Raw genomic sequence first — 26,786 nt, forward strand, 5'->3', positions numbered from 1 at the left:
TATGAACAGTGCTTTTGATGGAGATCTTTGCAATGCTTATTTTAATATTGAGTTTTTTATAATGCATTTCCAGAAATAAAATCATGACTTCAAAGGCTAAGGATGTTTGATACAGACTGATAAATTGATTTCCAAAATGATTATATGAATTTACATTCCCATCAATATTGTACAGGCAAAACTAAGATAGAGTTTACATATCTTTATGATGTGGGAGCAACAAAATTGAAAAATTCACTTGAATGGTAAAATATGTCCAATTTTATGAATGTTTTGATTTTTTAAAAAATAACATACACATTGTTAGGCATAAGGATATTTTTAAATATACACTGTATGATATGGTCTCAAATATTCATCTTATCTACTAATAAAATGTTTTTCTAGATATTTAGACATCAGTCAGCTACACGTTGCTTGCATATTTTGTATATTTTACGCAAATGATTTTATTTGTGGATTTTCCACTAATAATGGAAAATCAATGCCTATTTTTACAACATGAGGTATTTCAAGCTCAGATAATTACCATACTTGCAAATAATTGTTTATATTGATATGATCTTTATAATTCCCCTTACTCGGGTAAAACTTTGTTATTCAGGTACATCTGGTGTCATGCTAGGAATCTAACTGTCATGCATTCATTTACTCATTTATTAAGTGTGATCAAGTCCTTCTTCAGCACTGTGACATAGATAGAGAAGCCAAGGGACCCAGCCTCCAGATTGGGTTAAATCAATCTTAAAATGCCACCATAGGAACACTGTCTTTAAAATAGATTTTAAATATTTATAAAAGAAAAATTTAAAGTTTGCACTATTCTTTTTTCTGGATGTGCCATAAGTCACTTGAGCAAACTTTATTGTCCACCGTTTAACTAGATTCCAACATTTCATTCTAACATATCCAACTGCAATGCATTCCTTGTACCTCAATCATTAATGCTCACCCATGATTATATTTTCTTAGGATAATTTCCCAGAAGATAATGGTTTACTAAAAATGTACTTACATTTTCTAAAGACGCTGGACAGATACTTCAAGATTGCCCTTAGGAAAAGTTGTGTCAAATTCTCACTTGTATTCTGTGGAAGTACATTTGATTGGGTTCTAGATCAACAGCAATTTTGAGAAATTGTTCACCACGTATATATGTGTATGTATGTGTGTATGTGTATTAAAAGATTTCTCAGAATATCTGCATGTATGTGGATAGTATCTGAATTATGATGGTTTGATTTGCAACTTTTTGACTTTACTATAGAGCAAAAGCCATATGCATTCAGGAGAAACGATAGTTTGAATTGTGAATTTGGATATTTTCTCCTGCTTGCAGTATGTGGCCCTGTGATCCCATCCTCTCTTGCCAGGCTCTGCAGTCTTAAGGAGCCAGGGAGCCTCAATTGTCCATTCAGCCCACCCTGACCCCACCGATCACATGGGAAAACAAGGAGATTCTATGGCATTTTTTTGGCCATTTTTGAGTTTTCATATCCAATCAGGTCTATAAAATGCCCATCTGTGTGTACATGAGATAGGCAACTCTTCGTTACAAAATGAGCTTGGTATTAGATGATTTTGCTCAACTGTAACTGGTATAAGTATCTTGAGTATTTAAAGTGAGCTGTGATGCCCTGTGGTTTATGTGTATTACATGTATTTTAATTTATGGTATTTACAGCTTATGATGGGTCAGGATGTAACCCCATCAAAAGTTGAGGAGCATCTGTATATGTTATTTTGTATAAATATATATTTTGTTATAGATGTAAAACAAAAACTGTTATCAAAATTTCTTGGCTTTCTTAGGGTATTCTTTAGACATAAAAGTTGGTGCACACTTGAACTTGATGAGGATGGCAATCATATTAATTAAGGTAATAAAGTACTTTCCATAAGGATCTAGAGTTGGCTTTGTCATAAATTGGATTATACAAGACACTTGATCTCTCTGTGACTGAGATTTTTTCAAAGAATGTCAAATCCAGTGATTTCTGTGGTTCCCTTCAAGACTGAAATTGTGCTGTTCGGTATGTGTTCTGTACTGGGCTGAATGAATACAAACTAGTGAGCGCACGTGAGTGCAACTCTCTCCTTTCTTAAGAAAGGCAGTAAGCTTTGAAGGTTTCCTCAGACCTACAGGCTGATTAGCGTGGAAGTAGAGGGAAAGGCAGTCTCTCTCCAGTGAGGTGGCTAGGAAACAACTCCATAAACATACTAGAAACTGAGAACCCATAGTAGCTCAGAGGACTAGTACTTGTAAGAGCTCATGCGGCCAGAATCAGAACTTATGGAAACCATAACTGAAAGAGTTAATAGACTGCTGGATAGTCCATCCTACCAAACAAATACCTGTCCCACCATTGGTGCTGGACAGGAAAATTGTAATTAATCTCATCAATCAATTTACTGGCAAAAAAAGAGAAAAATCCTTTAGAGTAGTTGCCTGCTCTAGAAACAATGAACTATTCTTAGAATGTCTCTTGATCACCCACAGTGATCAATTCAATTTTTTGGTGGTGGTGGTTGTGCTAGTGATTGAACCCAGGGTCTTGCACATGCTAGGCAAACACTGTACCATTAGCTACACCCCTGGCCTCCCATGGGATCACTTTTAATTAACATTAAAATGGAATGGAAAGCCTAGAGTCTATGTGCTGTTTAAGGTTTCTGGACACCTCTAACATTATTGTGTTGGTTTTAAGGATATGTCTCTCTCTGTACATATCCCTTATAATATGATGTTTTATAATGTAAATTATTATATAATATGATCATTATATTTACTATTACATATCATTAATATTGCATTTTTGTATAAGTATGTATAATATAAATATATCCATATTTATATTTGTTACTCCTTTCTTCAAGAGGTAAAACTTCATCTTCCTTTTCTGAAGTGTGGACTGAATCTAGTGACACACTTATAACAAATAAAATATAGCAGAGGTAATGCAATGTTGACTTTCAGAATTGGTTTATAAAAGACTATGCTTTGGGTCTTGGGTGTGCTTCTGCCTCAGGCTACTTGGAGTGGGAAAATCAGCTGTGGTGTTTTGGGACAACCCTCTGGAGAGGCCCAAATGGCAAGGAACTATAAACTCCTTCTGGCAGCCATGCCTGTGAACCAGAGGTGGGTCATCCAGTCTAGTTAAACTTCTGTGCTCCAGCAGCCCCAGCTGACAACTCCACTGGCATCTCAAGGGATGGACTGAACCTCAACTACCCGCGTGAACCGCTCCAGGATTCTTAATCCTCCACAGTGGGGTGAGATAATCTATGTTTGCTAGCTTACGTTATTAAGATCTAGAGTCCCTTGTTACATAGCTATTGTTAATATAACCAGCACCATTTACTAAGGCAGTGCTTCTCAAACCTCAGTGTGTATCTAAATCACCTGGAGAGCTCATTAAAACACAAAATTCCTGGGCCTTAGTCCCAGAGAAGTTGATACAGTGGCTTAAGGTAAGGCCAGAGCATTTGCATCTCTAATGAGCTCCCAGGTGATGCTGATGCTGCTAGTTAGGCACCATCTGGTGAGGGCTGAGGCTTTTATCTGCTTCCTGGAGAACATACTGTGAATATGCTACCCTCAGCAGGGTAGAGCTTTTCTATTATGCTTTCCAAGGAGATTTCTCAGCTTTCCCAACCCACCTGGAGTCTCTGTTTACTCCCCACATTGAAGGGAATGAAGGGTAATACTTAAAGTGGAGACTTTAGAGACTTCTAAACCTGCTGAGCATTTGGTAGCCATTCTGACAACTAGTCCATTTTCAGTTCACTCTTCCTCCCTTCTTAGCTTCTATTGGTGGATTTCTTGCGAACCTTTTGCAGGATCTTGTGCTACACGGAAATCTTTTAGACAAATGCAGGAGTTAAAACCTCTTGATCTAGAGGATGAAAACTGTGGACTAAAATGATTTTTCCTTTTTTTCTCCCCCTGACACAAGTCTCTGCGATTGGAAAAGACAGAAAGAGCAAAAACTCCTTAGTTGGAACTAGGATCAAATAGATTCAAATTCATGAGTCCAGAGTTTCTGTGGCTCCTTCATCAAAAAATGTCTCTGCTTTTATCTATCAGAGCATTTTCACTTACAATGTCTTATCAATTTGTAAAATTATGAAATCAAAATAGAGGCTGAGAATTTCATTTCTTTTTAATCTCAAGCATCTTATCCAACTTTCCTGAGCCCCTTAAAAGTACTTTCCCCCACATTGTGTTGGAGTTTGGAATTTATGCAAGAATTAGGAAAGAATCTCAGGGTAGGGAAGCCTGTGCAATGCCAGGTAGAGGGTACAAGTCATAAGTGTCAGGGGATTTCAGAATTGAGAGAGTAGAAGTGTGCTGGGGCATATGGGGAAAAGCTTCTTGAATGTAATGATATATTTTTTTTTAATGGCAAAAATTAGGTAAACAGGCATTGGAAAGAAATTCCAGGAGGGTCAGTTGCAAAATGGGGGTAGGTGGGGGCTAGTGAGAGGATTAATTTGAGTGAAGTAGATATTTTGTCTATCAGGAACATTCAAGAAAAAATGTGAAAGAAAAATTGGAACCTCATTGTGGAGATTAGTTTCAAAATTTTAGGGAAATTTTGTTTTTAATTTTAGTTGTACAGACTGCATTTTGACTGTACACAAATGTGGTGTACAACCTTTTTGTTTCTATGGTTGTACACAATGTAGATTCACACCACTCATGTAATCATACATGTACATAGGGTAATGACATCTGTCTCATTCTACCATCTTTCATAACCCCTTCCCCCTCTCATTTCCCCCTACACAATCCAAAGTTCTTCTATTCTTCTCTTACCAACCCCTGTGCCTCTGTTATGTATCATCATCCACTTAACAGAGAAAACATTTGGCCTTTGGTTTTTTGGGATTGGCTTATAGCAACTCAATTCACAAGAGCTAGATTGTGGAACCAACCTAGATGAATGAACCTTCAATAGATGAATGAATAAAGAAACTGTGATATATATATATATACACACACACACACACACACACATATATATATATATACACACACACAATGGAATATTATTCAACCTCAAAGAGGATTAAAATTATGGCATTTCAAGTAAATGGATGGAGTTGGAGAATATCATGCTAAGTGAAATAAACCAGTGATTTGTGTCCAACAAGGGCACTCTTCTTATTTTCAGACCACTGTCTTGATGTATTCTCACATGGTGGAGAGAGCAGAGCAGAAGTAAGCACTCTTGTGGCCTTTAAAGGGCACTAATCCCATCGCTTCCTGCACTCTGCGACCTCCTTTGAAACTAATTACCTTCTGAAGGCCTGACCTCCTAACACCATCACATTGGAATTTTAAAGGAATACAAATATTCAATCTATAGCATTTGGGTAGATGTTGGGTGTGAGGAGGGAAGTACCAAAGGTGGACACTTCATCAAGGAGATGACTGTAATGCTTTGGGCCAGAGGTAAATGAAGACCTGGGCCAGGAAGACTGGAGAGGAAAGATGATCAGGTTTTGGTGTCTGATTGGTTTGGGAGAATAAAAAGGAATTAAAAAAAAAAAGTCTGAGTTTTCTGTGTGTTAGTACAGAGATGGTAAAGCAGGAGTAGGGGGAAGTCGTGATTCCAGGTGGACAGAGAGAACTGGGCAGGGAGATGGTAAGTTCCCAATGGAACCTTTCATCAGATAGAGGCACAATGCTGCAGTGCAATCTTGGCATGATCTGCTTTGAAGGAAGAGGAGAAATCCTGGATAGACTGAGGTTTAAAGATGGAGGAAAGAGACCTTGGAAGAAACTTTAGCGGAGGCATTGGGCTACAGAAAGAGTTTTAAAATGCTAAGAGAAACCGAATGTGAAAGAGGGCTACTGGAATATCACGGAACTGAGGGCAGTGGTCATGGTAGATGTGGACAGGAAGAAGCTAGGTAGAACCAAAAATAGCTAAAAATGGAATGGTTGGCAATTAGGAGGTCAGGGTAAGCAATCTCACATGTATTTAATATTTTGACTGAAGTCAGGATATAAGGGTAAAAGATTTACTAGAGTGAGTTGGACCTCCTGATCTCCAACCTATACCCCTCCAAAAAAAAATCCTTTTCTGCCCATTGGGGACTAGGCTGTTAAATAAGCAGGATCTAATGGAGGAACAGGGTCATCTGTTTTTTCCCAGTTCAACATATAAAATTTTAACTTATTCTTTTCATGTCTAACAGGATGCTTAGCTACTTGAGTCTATTTTACTCAACTTTTTATTTTCCTGTGGTTTCTGGCACAGTGCCTCGCACATGGTAGAAACTCAGAAAATAACTGTTGAATTTCCCATCTCCTTAATCCTGTAAAATAAGAGCTTGGGTCTGAAGACCGGGCAGGCGAAATGACCTTAGCAAATTAAAATACAGCCAGGACCCCTCCTCTGGGGACCCCAGCCTCTGTGAACAGAAGCCAGAAGTTCAATAACAGCCAATTCAATTTTGTTATCAGCCTCAAGCTCCAATCCCTGTGGCACCTCTAATATCTCCTCTGCTAGCCATCTTGGGGCCCTGTTTCATGGGTAATTCTTAGCACCCTCACTTTTTCAAACCTCCATGTGAAATTTCCAAATGCATCGGTTTTCAATGCTTTCCAGTAAGGTCCCTTTAGAAAGAAATCCAAGTTGTCATCTGCTAGGAAGGAAAGTATTTATTACATTGTAATCTGGTAGATAAGAGACCCCCAGGCCTAACTTCTGTTGCAAACCTGCCTATGATGACTCCATTTGGGACCAATTATCTCTCTTCTTTAGAACTCAGTTTTGACCTCTCAAAAATGGGTTCATCTCAATACATTCTGATCATATTTGGTTAAATGTCCCTAAATAATTCACAGAGGTAAAAAGGATATGTCAAGAGGTAAGATGAAGAGAGATGGGGGGAGTGATCTATCTAGCAGTATTTTGTTACTCAGAAAAGCATTTTCCTGTATAGTCTTCATGTTGTTTAAAAATACTATTTTATTATGAAACTTTTCAATATACAGCAACTTAAAAACTTTACATGAACACCCATCTACCCACTGTCTAGAGACTATTCTTAACATTTTCCTCTACTTGTTTATCATGTGTCTATTTATCATCTATCCATCTATCCAGTGAGGATGGGGATTACCACCCCCACTCTTTTTTGGTCCTCTGGGCATTAGCACCCTCCTCAGACACCACAGGCCTGTAACAAAGTTAGGAAAGTTTATCAATTAGCCAGGGACAAACTACTGTTAGCAAATTGATAACTTACACCATCTTGGATGTCCTCTGAGCAAATTTTCTTCCTATAATCTTGAGGGCAGAGCATTTGCTAAAAGAATACATCAACCGAACAATAAAAAATACTAAGAGGGGCAAATTGAGTTATAAAAACAAAATAAAACAATTTGTAGATCCAAATAAGTGATATTCATCAAAGCAGTATTCAGCAGAAGTTATATACTTATATTACCATTCCCATTCCACAAAGTATTTTTGGGGTACTTTTCTTCTGGAATTTCCCCTCAGAACCATGTCTCACAAGAAAACTGACTTTATTGCTTCTGGATAGGCCACACACTAATTGTGCCTATAATCACTTCTTCTCAAAATCACCCTTTCTCCCAGCTTTCTCCCATTAATTCTCTCTGTGGCTCAGGTTTTCATCACCCGAAGTTCGCGTAGGCTGAAGTAGCCCATGTGGATTCCCCAGGTGTGCAAACATCGAAGAAGAGGGCTTGAAAACACAGCTTCCCTTTTCTCTGTAATCCTCAGCAATTCACTGTCAAATGCCTGTGCCTCAGTTTCCTCTTCTGTAAAATATGGTCAAGCTTTTTACTTGTCCTAATTAGAAAGTTGTTGTGATGAGAGAGATTGGGTTTCTTAGTAACATAAAATCCCTGTAAATATGAAAAATACATAGGTGTGATGATTTTAGCTATGTTTAAATAAAAGCCACAAGGAAAAAAAAAAGACTGATAGGAATATAGCATAATGCTAGCATGCTAGAATTATAGATGAATGATGATTTCTTTTTCTTGTTTCCAAAGTCATTTATAATATGATATTATCTTTATCATAAAAGAGTGTACTAGAACTAAGCATCAGATGTTCTTATCATTTTCAGGCAAAAAGCAATGATTTTTGGAACAGTTGGCTGGAGCAGGAAGCAACCAGCCACTTGGGAGAGAAATTTAAATATCACAGAGATGAGATGTTGTGTCTAATAGTAGCTCCGACCCTGATTTATATGTTCCAGGTCCTAAGATCATTCGTTTACTGTGCATCCCTGGGTAACAGCTGGAGGTTCTCAAATGTGGTGAGAATATCTGAATGTCACTAATTCTTGAAGATCTTATCACTTTTGAGCTATAAGAGGATTTAGGGAGGTTAGAATAACTGTTTATTAACCTGCTAACTCTTATCTTCTGCATTATGCCACTTTCCAAGTGGGATTAATGACGTCTCCCAAAATAGATTTTCCAGCCTACACATCTAGGACAAAGCTCATGTGAGCAGGAAGGTGGGTGGAGTGTGGAATGGCTAAAGACCCACTTTAGATGGAAATGCACAGAGAATGTCAAAACAGGGAGGTTACAGCCAGTGCTAATGATAAGCTAGCTCCAAAGAGGACATAGTTTTGAGATTCTTTGGTTGTGCTCTTCCATTCTGTGTTACCTTTTTTCTTTCTAGGTCCTTTCTCCAGGGGTTGAAGTTACATCAGAATATTACTTCCAGGCTTGGTCTCTTGCATAGAAGTTTTAGATATTGATAGTTGTGAAAAATGAACATCTTTAAAATTGTTACTGGTTATATAAGCAAAATGGAAGGACTGGTGGGGCATGGCCTGAGGACACCAGCAGTGAATCACCTGATTCATTCAGGCTCTGGGTATCTGATTGCCATTTCACACCATGTTGTATGTCAGTCTTGTCTCACAGTAATGCATACAGCTGTTGGGTGCTAATCCTCTCTGCCTGAGTGATGTGGTACCAAGATAGCCTCATAATTAAGACCTTTTATTATCTCAGAAACATTTCCAGCAATGGGTTGGACTGAGCTAGGGAAAGAAGCTATCTGCTTCCCTCCTACTTCTACTTACTGACAATAAACACATAGGAATGCTTCATAAAGTATAACATCCACCAACACAAAAACAACCACTAACACCCCAAGTTCAAAGAAAGGTGATTTGCCAGGAAAGTAGGTGGAGGCTGAGGATACAGGAGCTCACAGGATGAGCATGAGAAAGAACCTGAGGGCTGAAGGCTGCTGGGATTATAGGATTTAGCAATAACTTGCATTTGTTCTCAGAGACAAAACTAGGTTCTCTACAAAAAGCCAAATGCCTTGCCAATGCCTTCCCAAACCCAATTCCCAAACCCCATGTTCCTTGACTTCATAGATTAGAAAACTCCCCTTCCCAGGTACAGAAAAAGTTGCAAGGAAAATTGCCTTTGCTGTAAACTTGTGGACTAAACAAACAAAAACATCACCCCCACAGAATTAAAACCCAAGACGTGAGCTGTATGTTTTCATGTGGCCAGAGTTCCTGCTTCCTGTGCAGTGTGAGAAATCAATGCAGAACTGGTCTCAGGGCCACTGAAACCCTTGGTATCATTGGAAGAAGGGAAACGAAAACTGCTCTGTGTGATTTTTCACAATTTTGTTCTCAGGAGACTTCCCAAGAATGACCCACCAGAGTCAAGGATGAGTGCACAATTAGAAATTTCAATCACATGAGGAAAGAAACCGACCATGAGGGACAATCAGTAGACACAGAAAACCCCAATACAGACATCAGAAATGTAACTCTTACAAAGACACTCACATGCTTGTACTAAAGAAATAGAATACAAAACTCATGCTGAAAAATCAGGACAGTGAAAAAGAGATCTTAAAGGAACTGAGTGGAATGTGAAATGAAAAATATGGAATGTTGAGATTAAATACTTGATAGATAAGGATACATTGTAGATTGAAGTAGCAGGAAAACCTAGTAAGAATGAAAAGTTAAATGATAAACTTACCAAACAGCAAGGGAGGGGGGAGGCTGAAAATATTAATAATGAAAAGATTTGAGAAACTTATCCAAGGAGATAAAGAGATGGGGACACAGAGACTAGACTGAATAAGCCCAAGATTCATTTAATAAGACTTCCAGAGGGCAGAACCTGAAGATTTTTCACATAAAGGAAGAGAATTAACTGCACATAGACCTTCACTAAAGCAATTACTAAATGACATGCTATTGTAAGAAAAACTGAATCCAGAGGGTAAACATGATGTGATAAAAGTAACACTGAACCAAGAAACTGGAAAACATGTTCATACATCTAAATGTGCAGTGTCCACAAAATTAGTAAGTGGTAACACATGAGTTGAATTAATACCATCTTTACTAGTGCTAAGGTTAGATTGAGTGCAAGGTGGAGCAGAGGCCACCGTTAGAATGTTTTAAATCTTTGTTTTGATAGAAGGATTGCAAAATGGCATTTGATTTTCTTAAGTTAATTGCCATGCCCACCCCAAACCCCTTAAACATAACTATTTTGAGAATAAAATAACCTTGGCCTGGTGTAGTGGTGCACACCTGTAATCCCTGCTAATTTGGGATGATGAGGCAAGAGGATTGCAAGTTCAAAACCAACCTCATCAACTTAGTGAGATTCTGTTTCAAAATAAAAAAAATAAAAAGAGCTGGGGATGTGGCTCAGTGGTAGAGTGCCCCACCCCCCCAATCAGTTCAATCTCCAGCATGTCAATAAATAAATAAATAAATAACCTCTAAACTAGAGGAGAATAGTATAAAATGAAAATAAATTTGGTTACACCAATAGAAGAAACAAAGAAGCAAACATAATATTTTGAACATGAAACATGTCCAAAGCTATAAGTAATAAAAATAATTATAAATTAATTAGAATCAAATGTTAAAGTATTCTTAGATTGGATAATTGCCCCTGAAATATACATCTGTGTCCAAAAGATCCTGAACATTTTGAGAACTTGCCTTCAAATTGCTTCAAGATATTTCAGTTCTGTTATCTTCTATGCAAGGAGTAAAAATGCATGTTTCTGTGACCAGTCAGAAGAAAGTTCAGTATATAGAAAAACTATCATAAATATCATTAACCCATGTCATGAGGTACTGCTGATGGAAGCAAAATTACTTTCTTGGATTAAGAGTAAAAACTTCCTAAAAGTTGTCTAAGCTCTTCAGCTTCCTAAAAAGAAGAAGTAATTCAGCCTTTGGGACTAATGGGACTAATCCAGTGTTTCATTATGTAATAGTAAATTGATCCCTCTTTCAACAATAATTAAGACAAGCTTTGTGCCTGGAACCAGTGCTCATAGTTGCAATTTTGTGATTTTTAAGTGGCCCCCTCACATCTACTTGATAGCATTGAAAAGGTGCAGAGTGCTGGGCAAAGTGGCATGTTCCTGTAGTCCCAGCTACTTGAGAGACAAAGGCAGGAGGGGTTCAAGGACAGCCTGGGCAAAATAGCTTGACCCTGGCTCAAAAAAGTAAGGAGGAAAAAAAAAAAAAAAAAAAGGAAAGAAAGAAGAAAAAGAGACAGTGCAGAAAGGAAAAAACTGCAGCCATGTTCTCCTCTGGCAAAAAAATTCCATAGCCAGAAAGAGAATAGCAGCCTTCAATCTGACATTGGGAACCTGTGTCCATTGGGCAGGCTTGAGGCTTTGCTGGACTTCTCTATCTTCTGGATTCCATCCACTTAGTAATTCTTAAGTGTGTCAGAAGGCAACCTGCTGCATTTCCAACCCAAAACTGCTACAGAGACAAGAACAACAGAAACCCCCACCCCCAACACACGCACAGGTACCTGGGAAATCAGCATCACAAAGTAGCAGCACAAATGACATCTTAGATTGCTTATGTTCCTTCTCCTAGATTACCCACAAGAATCCTACTCCAGTTCCCCTGGTCCTGAATGACTTAAGACCCATATGTATGATGACTTGAGTGAAATGAAACATTGGAACCAACCCTCAGGTAACTGTAGGAGCAGAGCATTGGTCCTCCCCTTTCTGTAGCAAGTAGTCCCTTCTAAATCTCTTTGCTCCTCTAGTGCCCCAAGTTCATTTTCCTTCAATACTAGAACCAACGTGAAAAGATGTGACTGGCTGTCCCCAGGGTTGAGAGACCTCTAACTTCCCTTATTTCCAAATGGAATCCATGTGTCTCTGGAAGAAGTAGGTTCTGGGGAGAAGAAAATGATTCCTTTCCTTCTTCTTCAATCGGCAGCATATGGGATAACAGATAAATAATTTTCCATCTTTTGGTGTACCCCTGAGAATCTATGGAATCTTGTTTAAGGTTCCTTTAGGTCTGATTTTGTGCCTTTACCCCAACAAAGTGATTGAGCAACAGCTGGCTGACTTGGCTTGGCTTCTCTGACTGTGGGTTTTGCATCTGATACACAATCCCCCTGTTAAAAAAAAAAGGAAAAAAAAAAAAAAAAAAACAAAAACAAAACTAGGACCTTTCAGGTAACCAAAGTTAGGCAAAAATCATCTTTTTATGAACTCAAATGCTGCCTGTCATAGTATATACAAGATGGTTTACAGTCACAGGGCATACTGATTGGCTTCATAAAGGCAGACTCCTGGAGCTCAGCTGGATGCCTTGATATTTGACTCTTTGGATGGAGTTTGGCCCAGTGGAAATGTTTGCCAGTGATTTCCATCAATGTAGAAAAACAGGACTTGCAGCCCATAAATTCTCTGCCTGGCCAGGACTGGGAGTGGGGGTGGGCATAGTAGGGTCTGGGGGCAGGGCCAGAAGACAGAGGGTGGAAGATGTTAAAGAACTTCCATCAGGATAATGTTTCTTGGGTTTTTGAATCTGTCTTTCACGCTGGACATTTTTATAGGGCCATTCAATCCCAGGATGTAATGCAGATCAGAGCCAGGAGGGAGGGGGCTGCAATGTCAGGAATTGGATAGGGTTACTGTCCCCCTCCACTCTCTGTCCCTCATGTGTGCCCTGGCTGCCACACTGGTGACAGGATGTTAAATGTTTGCAGAATGGACCAGGGTGTCTGTGCACAGCAGACACGTTTAACCCTGCCTCTCTTGACTTGTCCCAGCCAAGTCGTGTCTGACTCATCTCCTGGCACATGGAAGGAGCTCAATAAACTGGTGCAGACTGCTGGAGCTCCTTTTGACTAGAGACAGAACCAATGTTACTACTCTGTTATTCCAGAAAAGACAGTGGTAAAGGTGATGGGGAGAAGAAAGAAAGGACAGAGTCCAACCTGTCATTTGTTTTAGGGTATTTTGAAAAGGTACAAACAGTGGTGTTCGCTTGGAGGACTCACTAGAAGGGATGTCTAAAAGGGATGTCTCCAGCATGACTTCGTCAGCTGTGGGTTTTCCTTCCAGCTGAGCTCCCTGGCCCCGTGGGAGCCCATCACCACTGACCACTTCTGAGGTTGCAGCCTTCAGCATTTCCCAGACCAGAGTCGCCACATCCTCCCTCTGCCCCTTGTGCCTTCTCTCTGCACCCTTGTGATTGGGACTTTGGCACTGGCAAAATGCACAGCTCTGTCTTTTCGATGCTTGTGTAAGTGAATTCGATGCCATTTGGTATGGTATTTTGGTATTCCTGTTGAAATTCCTGTGTCTCCAGCCTGGCGGCATGTCTGATAGAATGTCGCCAATGCGTTTAGGAATGGTTCTGGTCTGGCAGTATCTCAGGGTGAATGCTTTTAGGAAAATCAGCAGCAGAAGGAAAGAAAAAAGTAGTCTTGTGTTACCACCTAGGAGGGGAGACGACTTGGTGGTGATAGAGAAAAATACATAGTCACACTCAAAGCTTGAGCTTTCCTTGCACCAGGGCAGTGGGTCTTGGTGCTGGCTGCTTATTTCAATTACCTGGAAAGCTTGTAAATGCCAGTGTATTGGTTTGTATTCAAGTCTTAGAGACTTGAATTTTATTGGGCTAATGTGGGCCCCAAGCCATTAGTGCATCTTTTAAAATCTCCCAAGATGATTCTATTATGCATTAAGGAATGGGAACCTCTGCCTGAAATGTGTTATAAACAGCAACGAGGGAGATGGAAGCAATTCAATTCTTGTCCCTCAGTGTATCTTTTGTACCTGCATCTTTCCTCAGTGTGTGAATTTGAGGAAGGTCACTTTAATGTCTCACATTTTTGTTTCTCGTTTAAAAGAAGAAAACGTTTGTAGTTTTTCCTGAAGTACTAAATACTTTTAGTTCCAAACCAGAGTCTGTATTAGGCACCTGTATTACAGTTATAATTTGAATAAAATCGATTTATAATGTTTAATTATTTAATGATACTTATCTACTTTATTTACTAATAGAGTTAAATTTACTAATAGAGTTAAATTGGCCTTAAGCAAGACGACTTGACTTTCTTATTTAGTGCATTTGATCTTAAATTCTGCTTGGTCTTTCTTTTTTTGTGTGTGCTTGACAAATACCTTATTTAAAAGACCAGATGACATTCATGGCAAAAAGATGCTCAAATGTGGAGAATAATGAGACCTGTTGTATCCTGAGGCACATATTCCACTTGGTCTTTCTTTTCCCTTTCTTTGTCTTTTTCTTTCTTCCTGACTTCCTTTCTCTTTCTTTTTTCCTCTCTTCCTCCTTCTCTCCCTTCCTTTCTCCCTCCCTCCCTCTTTCTTCTTTCCTTCTTTCTTTTCATTCTTTTTTCTACTCAATTATTTATTGCTTATCCAACTTCTTCATTCTTCATTTTACTTTACAAAACTTTTCAGAGATGCTTTGTTGCAGGTGTGTCTCTGCAAAACAGCATATTGCTGGCTTTTTCTTTTCTTTCTTTCTTTCTTTTTTTTTTTTTTTCTTAATACCTGTACTGATGTGATGGGTTCATTTCACCATTTCACTTTCTTTCGTGGATGTAATTTGTATTCATTGTTTAACACAACTGTATTCGAAATTTGTATTCATTGATTTACATAATTGTTACAATCACCCCCTGAGACACATATCATTAAGTCACAAAGAGAGTGATTTTGATTCAGAAAGGCATTGTCATGTACCTAAAGTCACACAGCCTTTAAGTGGTAGAGGCACAATCTGAACACAGACTGTTATTATTCCTCAAGTATTAAACCATTATATGACACCTCCTGGGACTTTGTTACTACTTTTAAGTAATGCTGGAATTTTTTCCTGGGCTAATTTTTCACATTGACAGTTTCTGAAATTTTTGTGGCAATGATTTAGACTTTCACCTTCAGCTTATTTGATGATCAAGACTTTTATTCTCCTATTATTCAGTTTTTTTAAAAACAAAAATATACATAATGCCTCAAGAATACAAATGATTCAGACAATCTATCATGTATGACTTGATATTTGGGTCATATTGGTTTCAGACGCAACTGTAGCTAGAGTTTTTGTGTAAAGAAATAAACTGATAGAGTTATAGGTGAGCCTCCTCCTGTCCCTCCTAGACTCTGTCCTCTTTCCTGCTTCTCTGTGGTAACCACTATCTGAATCTGCTTTTCACTTTTAATCATCTATTTGCATTCATTGATTTTTTAAAAAAATTATTATTCTTTGTTTAAAATTTTACATAAAGTTTTGGCATTTTATTTTTTGAGGATTCACATACTTTAGGTAATATCTTTAACATTTCATTAAGATTCTTTGGGAGTGCTGAGATTATAGCTCAGTGGTAGAACACTTGCCTACTGTGTGGGAGGCCCTAGGTTCCTTTGCCAATTCTGAAAAAAAAAAAGAAAAAAAAGAAAAAAAAAGAAAAAGAAAAAGAAAGAAAGAAAAAATTTTATACATCCAATTGTTTTTAAAAATCTTCTCTTGCAAATGAAATTTTGTAAACTGTAGGTTTCCTGAGTCATAGGTGTTTTCTTTCAAAATTGTGCAGTCTGATTATCTGATTCCTGATCTTATTGTTTTTGGTGGTGTGAAGTAAAGACTGTAGACAATTTATTTTGTTTTGTTCTCAGGTAATGTGTAGGATTCTTCCTTTATTCTTAAAATCCAAAACATTTTTACCCAGACACAGTAGTGCATGCCTATAATCCCAGTTACTCAGGAGTTTAAAGCAAGAGGACCACAAGTTCAAGGCCAGTCTCAGTAATTTAGCAAGGCCCTAAATAACTTAGTGAAGCTGTCTCAAAATATAAAGAAGGGTGTGTAGTTCAGTGGTAGAGTGCCCCTGGTTTAAACCCGCAGCATCAAAAAAAAAAAAAAAAAAAAAAAATTCGAAATATTTAATAGCACACATCGCATAATCAAATAATTTTGTAAATGTTGAACATTTTCCGTTTGTGGATCCAAGGACTTTCGATGTTTTTTTTCCAGAACTTCAAATTATCTGCATCATGAAGCTGCACTCTCTAATCCATCTGCCCTTCTTCTTTGCTGTCTTCATCTCCTTATAGCTTTCCTCTGCAACCTAGGAGAAAATGCTTTCAAGTTTGCCTTTCATATTGATGGTTCATCTACTTTTGTATTGTGAGTTTCTTTTCATGATTTCACCTGTCCCCTTTTCTTTTCTACCTATCTCTTAGGCTGTCCTTATGGTTAGAATTTCCAATTTTATCTTTGTATTTATACAGCTCCCTTTGTGATTTTGTGAATTTTGGACTAGTCTTATTAAAAACGTACCTCGGGTTTTGTTTGTTCTATTTTTCCTCCAAAACATACCTTTGCTGTCTCTTCCTATTTAGGATTTTTTTCCTTTCCTCTAATCTTGCGGCTTCTCTTTCTAGAACTTAGGTCAATTGTTATCTGTTGACTCATGCTTGACTATTCAAGGTTTTATTCAGGCTTTTAATTTGCTTAAAAAGTAGAGTGTGTGATTTACTTCAGATAAACAGGAGGTTCAGCTAATGAAAAAATCCATTCTAATTAAGTGATTCAGCCACTGCCAGGAGGGGAAGAGAAGTTGGATCTCAGCACACACCCATGGGGAAATATTTCTGGGTAGCCTCCCGAACCCTGCTCATTTTTTGTGAATCAGCTGGGTTGGATGGTTGCTTTCTGACTGCACATGCTCTTGTTTGTTGGGAGTTTATTGTTTGTGTGTTTAATTTGGGTCAGCTGCGCCCTCTCTCTGGCTGTGCTGTTTGCCTGGGTCTGACCTACTGGCTATGCTGTGCTCTGCTCTTTCTGGGAGAATTCTCAGGGTCTTGAGGATTTCCTGCTGGGGACAAGCATTGCTGCCATTGAGAACTCTGGATCTCTGTTCGCTCCATGACTTTTCCTTATGCTCTAACCCTCGCTAGATGCAGGGAGATTGAGACTCCAATGTAGCCCCTACTTACCATTCACCACACACCTCAAGATCATCTCTTAACCTAATTCCATCCAGGTTATATTCAAACAGAGTATCTGGAAGCAGAATATGGATGTCACTCTTCTCTCCTGTTTAGTGTTGAAGGAGGGTTTCTCAGATTTTCATCCTCCTTTGGTTATTTTGCTTGAGATTGTGGAAAGGACATGAGAAGAAGGAAATATAATGAAGCCAAAAGCATCTCTTACTTCATAATATGAGCATTGGCATTTATGCTTAGAAAACACCTCTCTAGGAATGTCTGCATATCTGTCTCTCTTTTAAAGTTCTTATATTAATATCACATTTATATACACATTTAACTCCTAACACACTGGAATTGACTTCTGTGTGTGGTTTGAGGTGCCAATGGAACTTCATTTCTTAATTATATGATTGTCCCAGCACCATCTGTTAAATATTGTTCTAGTTTTCATTGTTTTGTGAAACAAAATATTTATTTTGTAAGAAATAAAATAAATGTTTTATGCAGAAGTTAGGTCTTAAACTCCATGTCTTGGTCCATAACAAAGTTCTATTGTCACAACAAAGGACCTGAGACTGGATAATTCATAAAGAATAAAGGTTTATTTAAGGCAGGACTCTGGGAGCTGGGAAGTGCAAGAGTATGGTCCTGCTGGGCATCTGGCAAGGGTCTTGTGCTGAATCATGAAGTGACAGAGCACATCACATGGTGAGACAGTGCAAGCTTGCTAACTCAGGCTTCTCTTTTTCTTCTTCTGATAATCTACTAACACCATCATCCTGGCCTTACCTTATCCAATCCCAAAGGTCCTACCTTCAAATACCCTTACCATGTGAATTTGAGGTTTAAGTTTCTAACACATGAACTTTGGGGACACATTCAAACCAAGGCTGTCCACATGTCAACAGGTTCTTATATAGTCTGACATCAGCCTACAAAAACTCTCTACTCAGGTCTACAGAGATATAAGGCAAGATGTTTCCACTGCAAGGGGCCCTGCGGAGTGTGGGGCTTTGGGAGGAGACTGGCAAATCCAAGCACTCATTCCTGTTTTCTGAAGAACACATTCCCAGTTGAACATCAGTCCAGGTATCTTGCACTATGTCCATTGTGCTGTCTCTGAGTTGCTGAGAAATATCTGTGTAAGTGACAAGGACTTACTGTACAATGTGACACCTCTTTAAAAAAGGACAGGTTATGCATTTCCCTGCACATGTTTTGATCCCCACACTGTGAACTATGTGGTAGGAAAAACATTGATAGAAGGTTTCCTGGAGTGGAACAGAGGTAGCATGAACTGCAGGCAGACAGGGACTAGTAAGGAGACAAGAAGTTTCAATCTGTCCCTGGTAGCCATGGGTTTTCGGATCAGCAGAAATGAAGGTCATAAGCTGGAGAGAGGTGGGTGATAATGCTGGAGAGGTAGGTGGAGTGGGACCAATTGAAACAACTGGGAATTCCAGATTGAAATGTTTGTACATTATTTGCAAATCAGCCAGGTGCCTCCCAATGAGTTTAAGTAGCACCATTATCAAGAAGCTTGAGGGACAGGAATTTGGCACACTAGGATGCAGGATGGAGTAGAATGGGGGGGGGTGATTTATGAGGATAATGACACAGTTTTATTTCAAGATAATAAGGTGGAGAGGTGGTAGGGATGGAGGTGATGGCGGCAGGAGGTGACTTCTCTTTGAAACTCAAGGATGGCATCTTATGCTAACCCAGCAGGTCTTAAAAATCTGAATGAGCATTTCCTTTTCCTTCTTGAAAAACAAAACATTTGCCTTATCTCTCTTCTAAAGAAAGGCTGAGCTTACTTCTAACTAGATTTCCCTGAAAGGTTTGGGGACTTGACAGTTCCAGTTAGTCTCCCTCAGTGAGGAAGGCAGTAATCAGCCCTGCGCCATTCAGAGGTTTGCACGGAGCCGCCCTGAGCTCCCATCCTGTGACAGTGTCATAGAGATATCAGCTCCTTGCAGGGCCTGGCGGCTGTCAGATGTCAGCTTTGGTAAAGACTGTATCTTGTAAAACTTTGCAAATTTTTCATTCCCCTTGTGAGCACTTTTATTCTTCATTTTTTATTTTTTAATAAGCTTGATACATTATACATTGCTCATTTGCTGCTAAAATTGGAACCAGTAGAGCAATAACTGGCAATTACCTCCGGAGCACTGTGAAATTCCCTGCTACTTTTCTGGAATTGGTGGAAGGCTCAGAGCTGCTCAAACCAATGAGACTTCAGCCTTGGGCTTTGCAGCTAGACTGAGAATTGCTGAGCCTCTGTCTTGTCTGGAGCACAGGCTGGCCATTCAATAGAAATTCTCAGAAAAAAAAAATTCTTCAATTAAATGGTCACAATGTCTTGTTTATGGGGCAAGAAGTCCCCAAGAATGTTCTTTCTCCTTGTGAATGTGTGTTTTTGTTCCAGTCTCCCTTTGTCCTTCTGATATTAGTGGTGCTTGTTCCTTTACTTTGGTGTCCAGTTTTCTTCATACATCCCTCCCTAGAGATTTAATAGGAATATTCTTAGATCATCCATTTTTCTAAAGCTCCTCTATATAAGAAGTATCAAAGGAATGTCCTTCTGGATGTCATTTTAGGGGAAGTTTGATAGAAATCTAGACATTAAGTCAAGAGCCTATTTAGAGTTTTAAAAGGAAGCATCTCAGGGGAAAATGTGTGAGAGAATAGGAGTTAAGAATGAAGAACTTAGAAATCATATTTTGAGGAATTAGTATTATTTCATGTATCTAGAAAAACTCTGGGAACAATCAGAAAGGAGTCAATTAGCTGACCAGGGACATCTCAAAGAAGACTTTAAGGAGTGATGTGCACAGGTTTTTGATTGGTAAGGAATCAAATTTAAGAAATCAAGGGGGATCTAAACTTCCATTTAGAATTTCGGAATGTGGATTTTTGAATTTAGAATGTATTCTGATCTGCACAGGTCTTGAGGACCCTGAGGGAACCAAGGATAAAGTCCTTAGTTTGCATGTATGTATTTACTGAGAGAGAAAGTACCATATCGTCATCCTGGAAATCCTTATGGATGCTGTTGTGAAGCTGTTGGTGCAGCAGTGAGGCCTCTGATGGCTCTGAGGTCCATGTTTTATCTGGAAGCAACTCTTCCTGCATGGTGTCTGTCAAGGTAGTCACATGGCCATTCTTAGGGTTACACCTGTTGAGACATGGGTAGGTGTCCTGTACCCTGGACTCACACCACACTTAGTTCATTCATTTCTTCCTAACCCTGCACTGTCATTGTTGAAAGGAGGAGCTGCCCCAGCTCCATGCTCAGTCTTAAAGACACACAGGGATCCCTTGTCAGTAGGGCTCTATCTACATTTCAAATGTGCTTTTGGGCCAAAGCAATCCTTGCTTATTGTGCAGACTCTGCTGAGAGAGAGAGAGAGAGAGAGAGAGAGAGAGAGAGAGAGAGAGAGAGAGAGAGAGAGAGAGAGGGAGAGAGAGAGAGAATGAATGAATGAATTTAAGCTTATTTGACCATGGAAAGAACAGGAAGCAGCCTTGAACTTAGGGGACCAGAAGTCCAAATGACCCTAACAGGTCACTTTCTAGAAAATTGATTGCAAGTTTTCCTCCCTGCTGAAGGGGAAAGAGAACAAGTCAGCACCTGGAGAACGATGGGTTTTTTGACTTTGTTTATAGGAAGCTGAAATTATTTATGTGCAAAGGAAAATGTACAGAGCAGTAAGCCTTTCACCCCCTTCTACTGCATCTATTTCCACTTCAAAAGTATATGAGCTGATGTTGATGCTGGATTAGGGGAAGTGTTAGTTGTACTTTTCTCTGTCTTTATCTACACTTGGGAAAGCTCTCCAGTCCTGCCTGTAGTAGTTAATCATTTTCAGATCAGCACTCTTTCTTTGGCCAGTAGACAGAGTTCTGGAGAAAAATACATTTCAGTATGGACAGGATAGAGCCAAAGTCAACAACCTAAGCAAAGGCAGAAAGATCCTCCCCGGACCCATGGTCCATACTGTCCTTGAGAATGGGGAAGACATGTCAATCAATGCCACAATCATATTTAGCCTTGACTTGCCTGGTTCTTAGGCTATAAGTACCATGGTCAACCAAAGGAAAATTAACATGTTTAAGAACCAAATACAGTAATTTCTAATCAGACAGCAATAACATCAGGTCAGTAAATGCCCATATCTATGGGCTCCTCTTTACAGAGGGATAAAAAGAGCAATAATATAGAGTTTCTGCTTGACAATGCATACAGCTTTGGTGGATAGAGGATACTGAGACCTAAAACCATACATAGAAATTCTTGGATTAAATCATATCAAAAAGCATAAAACAAGAAAGAGAACTTTCCCAGGAAATTTCTAAATGTATGGAGAATAGATCATGTGAAGTTGTACAGAGGAAGTAGTTGGACCTTGATTCATAAGAGTTTCAGGACCTTGATTCATAAGAGTTTCAGATGATGAAGATAAAGGATGAAATTCTTGGCTTGGGAAGCAGTTTAAACACAAACATGAACATGGAAGCAAAACCAATTTATTTAAAAGAACATAAAGAATGCCACTTTTTTTAAAAAAGAGCAAATTCATTTTATTAGGAAAATAGTTTGGAGTTTGAAAGTGAAGGACTCTGGATGAGTAGCTTGGACTTTTTGCGTAACCCCTTAAACAGAGCTGTGACATGGTCATAGTAGAAGGAAAGTTCATCTATTGCTATGTGCAGGGTACAAAACTCTTGGCAGTTCAGAGATGGTTGCTGTAGCAAATAAATAGTCATATTGGTAGTATTTAAAATATTGATAGTCTGTTCATGATGAATTTTTTTCACATTGATTTGGATTTTTAAAATATTGCCTCTTATTTATTTTTATATCTGAAAAAAAAATTTTTTTGGTGCCCCTTCCCTGCCACACACACACTTATTTTTGATATTCAAGGCAAGTACTCATGTTTCTTGGTCCTGGCCCTGAATGAGTTTCTACATAATTTGAGTGTCCACATAGCAAAAGTTTATATTTCACTTATAAAACTGACAACACAGGTGTTCTTGCAGGTGATACTGTTTAAGGACTCAGGCTTCAAATACAGACTTCTAATAACTCAGAGGCTCTTCTCCATCCCAGCAACCACAAGTGGTAAAGATCTTGGAGGATGTTTATGGATGTTTCAGACTGGAGAGTGATGCTGGTCACTTTACTCTCATTTTGTTGGCTGTAGGTCCACTGGAAGAGGTTGGCAAATGTGAGATAGTCATGTTCCTAGAAGAAGAGGGAGGAGACTGAGTGAACAGCCTGAAAATGCCTCTGTCACAAGTCCTGAAAACAACAATTAAACTCTCACTCCCGTTCATCTCATGGCGTCTGATGGACCTCCAATCACCTCGATGGGTTCACCCACACAGAAGATCTCTGAACCTTGACTTAGGGCTTTTCTAAATGGAGGTTTCTTCAAGTAGGAAAGATTTAGTAAATTTTTGGCCTTTGGTATTTAATTCAATCTCTAGCCCCTCTCTCCTCTGCACAGGTGGAGGTGGTGCTCAGAGATCTAATTCTCTAATCATGCTGTATTAGTCAGATTTTCATCACTGTAACAAAATTCCTGACATAAACAATTTAAATGAAGCAAGATTTATTTTTGCTCATGACTTCAGACCATGGATGGCTGGTTTCATTACTTTGGGCCTGAGATGAGGCATAACATCATTTCAGAAGTACATGGTAGAAGTTCAACTCATGGCAGCCAGGAAAGAATGACAGAGAAAAAAGACCAAGGACAGAATATAGTCTCCAGGGACATACTTCCAAGGACCTACTCCCTTCAGTTAGGTTGTACATCCTACAGTTTCCACCACCTCCCAATAATGCCATCAGCTATGAACCTGTCAATAGATTAGTCCATTAGTGAGATTAGAGCACACACAATCCAAATTACCAAATACCCCACCTCTAAACATTGTTGCACTGGGACTGATTCTAGCACCTGTGATTCTTTGGGGGATACTTTATATTCAGACCAGAATACATGACTTGGTCTTCCTGGAAATCAGACCCCATTCTGAAGTTGTTCAGGAGATCTTAGCCACCAGGCATTGCATAAAAAGATACTCTTATCCCTCCTGAGAATCTCATGACTTTAGGATCTGAATGCCAAGAATAGGAGAACAAAGACCAAATATATACTTTTAATAATTGTAGGACTTTTAAAAAGGACATAATGACAGATGCTAGGGAAGACCAAGTTGAAGGTTCCTTTTCTTTCTCTGAGATGGATGAGAGTGAGAGGTTGGTCTCTGTGTAAGAGACATTGTCACAAAATTTGATAACCAGAAGGAAATTTGGTAATCATTAAATTAAGTCTAATATATATTTTGTGAGGGGTGCCTAGGCAACATGCAAAACAAGAATTCCATGGTTAAATGAGCCTGTTTATTGTTGCATATGATGTAATCTTGGGGTTTCATACTGCTTATTAATACATCAGAGGATCATGGTTTATGTATTTCCATTCATTCAACAAATATGTACTACACATCTACTGTTTTCACTGTATCAGAAAGACTGGTATTCTAGAGAATATGGTTTGAGAAACATGGACCTTGTCCAAGTTCCCTCTTGTCCTTGTGAAAAAAGCAAATCTATAAGTTATGAGATTTTGGTAAAAGGAGGAGGTAAAAGAGAGGTTGAAAAGGCAGGGGTGCAGTTTCCATAGGGAAGTCAGCAGGGAGGATCTGCAGCAAGAAAGTGGAAATTGAGACGAGACGGAGCTGGTAGCAATGAAGTCTGGAGGCAGATTTGTTTTTTCTAAGGGTGACATATGAAGATAAAGGACTAGATGATGAGTACACACACTGTCCTGGTGAGGAGAGCATCTGCCTGATAATTATATGAAAGTGGAGAGGCATGACTGGTGGAAATGAAGCAGAGAAATGCACATACATACTCCCATACTCAAGCAGCCTCCACGGCAGTGAGACTGGAGTTAAAGATTCACCTGCTAGTTTTTGAGCATCGTGCTGAATGCTCTTGCTAGACACGAGACATGAGCAACAGTGTTTTCTTTCATGTGTTCATTGGAAGAGGTATTGCAGTCTTTGCTCCAAGGCCTACAATCATTCATGTCCCGAGATCAGTGGTGTTACTTCAGAGGTCACAGGACACATAGGACTACAATCCCAGGGACCCAGTACAATGTGACAAAAGACATAAAAATCCCTTTCTAATGCAGAGAGATGCTTAGCTCCCAAGTAAAGCTTGGAAGGATGGGGAGACTTCTCAGATGGTGAGGGCATCCCGAGGGAAGAGAAAAAGCCAGAAATAAATGCTCTATTTTGATAACAAGCAAATTCAGCCACGAGTTGTTTAGGGAAGCACTCCCATGTGGAGTGAGCGTTGATCTCTCCATTCATTGTGCAGGTCCCTCTTGCATGGCCTTCATTACTTGAGCACTATCTGGTGTCATTAAGATATCAATTTTATTTAGGTATATCTGCATTGGCAGTTTAATTATGTCTGGGTAAGACTCTGTATTTATTCATGGGTGATCTTTGGTAGTTGTCAGACACCAGCCTGGAGATAAAGGCAGAGTGCCTGAGGAATGCTAATGCTCTCCTGCTTGCCACTTGACAAACACACATGCCAGTTATTACCAAACTGATTATTTCAATCATTAACAACACATACATCAGCCTCCTTCACCCGAGATCGCCACACGCATTCATCTTTTCATAAACAATTATCTGACAAGGGCACTGAGAATTGATGTTCTGGGGGGAATTGTCCAACTTGGATCGGCCACAGGACACAGCAAGCTGAACACCCCTGTTAGCATCATTGTTTCATTAATCAGATTAGGACAATAACCCACCGAGTGAGCACCATGTTCATAAACAATAACCAATCAGGATGCCTTTGTGTTGTCTGTAGTTTCTGTCTAGAGGATGCTGCTTTGCAGATCCCCTTGGAAAACCCAAATCTCTGCTCATCCTATTAAACATCCCATTTATAATAATTACCCTTGTTCCGAGGAGCAGGGTACGAGAGAGACTTGGCATTTGTGGAGGTGCCATCTGCTCCTTATGGCTCACCTGAGTTACAGCCTTCTGACATCACTTCTCCACAGTCATGTGAACTGAACTGAGCACACAAAGAGGTTGGGCTGCACCAGGCAGCACAGGGCCTGAGAAGTGATGAATGAAAGAAATGAGAAGCAGCAAAAACTGCTCCCAGGCAGAGAGCCCTTTCTTCAAAGGGTAACTCACAGGAAAAGCAGTAGTGTGTCCAGACCCTTAAAATGGAAGGACTAGGTTGTGATTGTCATGCTTTTCTATACTTACCACTGGTTCGAATGCCATCTCACCCATTTTGGAAAAGAAAATTCTGTCCAACTTGCCTTAGGCTTTTTGTTGTTCTTCTGATATGGTACAAACTTTCAGAGTTTGAGTTTGTAATGATTCTGTATCATTGTCTTTTCAACGGTCATATATTTATATTTATATATTTTGAGCAAACCCAAACTGAGAAAAAGATATTAATTATATGTTTTATTATATGAATACAAGGTATAATATGTATGCTAACATGTCTTTTCACTTCTTGCTACATTTTCATTTGATGGTGATGATGGTGGTGATGATGATGACACTTTTAGTCATATAATACTTCACTAAAACATTCTTTTTTTGATTTTCACAAAAATTTAGTGTGCTTAGAAAGATTTTTGTAAACTGATATTAAGAGATTTTATGCAATTTTCCCTAAATCAGGAGAGATGCTTAATGGTAGTTCTTTTTTTTAAATAAAGAAAAAAATATTTATTTTACTGGAATATCCTAGAGGGACTAAAGGGGGGGAGGAAAATAACTAATATTTTTTAGTACTACATGTCAGAAATTTTAACAGGCATTTTATACTACATCACTGAATCTTCACAAGAACCTTATATCATATAAATAATTATCTGACATTTGTAGAGAAGTGTATCCATGGTTTCAAAATTAGCAAGTGCTGGAACCACTTACACCCACTCCGGTCAGATATTTTTCCCCTAACACTTCACTGAAACTGCTATTGTTAAGGCTCTTTTGTGTGTGTGTGTGTGTGTGTTTTGCTGGAGAATGAACCCAGGGCCTTGCGCATGTGAAGCAAGCACTTTGTCAACTGAGCTATATCCCCAGCTCCAATGGTAGTTCTTGATAAGAAGTTTTCTTGATCTTACTCTTATTACCTTAAAATCATCAGAGTTATAGTAGAACAATATTCTATGTGATGCTTCAAAATCCTGACAATGGTTACTTTTGTGAGGAGTTCTTACTTCCTTTGGGTACATATCTCCTTCATATTCTTCTTTTGAACAGTTTGAACAGTTAGAAATTTTATTTTGTAATTGTGCCAAACTATTAATATTTACACTTTCTAAACAGTTCTGAATTTCCTTTTAGGTGCACAGAGAACAAATCTGATTCTCCATATAATAGCCCCCATCTTCAGATGTTTAAAAC

General features: G+C 39.0%; 1 protein-coding gene across 2 annotated transcripts in view; it reads left to right on the forward strand.

The window, feature by feature from the left end:
- Positions 1 to 26,786, forward strand: part of LOC124980840 (heparan sulfate glucosamine 3-O-sulfotransferase 3A1) — a 90,417-nt gene that overhangs the window by 20,962 nt on the left and 42,669 nt on the right. The gene's annotated exons all lie outside the window — the stretch shown is intronic.

This window comes from Sciurus carolinensis, chromosome 3 (assembly GCF_902686445.1).
Source record: "Sciurus carolinensis chromosome 3, mSciCar1.2, whole genome shotgun sequence".
NCBI classification, from domain to species: Eukaryota; Metazoa; Chordata; class Mammalia; order Rodentia; family Sciuridae; genus Sciurus; species Sciurus carolinensis.